We start from the raw sequence: 255 nt of genomic DNA, 5'->3' as shown, positions 1-255 counted from the left end.
CCCAGCACGCGAGGGCGGTGCAGCCGACTATGAGAGCGCGAGTTCATGCAGGTAGAGCACGGATCCCCCCGGTCCCCGCGCCGCTCCCTTCACCCCCTCCTCACTCCGGGAAAGGTCAGAATCCGCCTGCAGCCCAGGGCGGTGACTCAAACATTCTTTCTTCTTCTCTGGGGGTTGGAGTGGGACTGAAGGGAACAGGACCCTCCAGGGAAGATTTCCCCATCTAACAGCGCCCCGCTGCTCCCCCCACTCCTC

General features: G+C 63.9%; 1 protein-coding gene across 1 annotated transcript in view; it reads right to left on the bottom strand.

The window, feature by feature from the left end:
* DLX5 (distal-less homeobox 5) overlaps positions 1-255 on the bottom strand; it is a 4,668-nt gene that overhangs the window by 992 nt on the left and 3,421 nt on the right. The gene's annotated exons all lie outside the window — the stretch shown is intronic.

This window comes from Myotis brandtii, unplaced genomic scaffold (genome assembly GCF_000412655.1).
Source record: "Myotis brandtii unplaced genomic scaffold, ASM41265v1 scaffold48, whole genome shotgun sequence".
NCBI classification, from domain to species: domain Eukaryota; kingdom Metazoa; phylum Chordata; class Mammalia; order Chiroptera; family Vespertilionidae; genus Myotis; species Myotis brandtii.
This window is presented reverse-complemented; position numbering and strand designations above follow the sequence as displayed.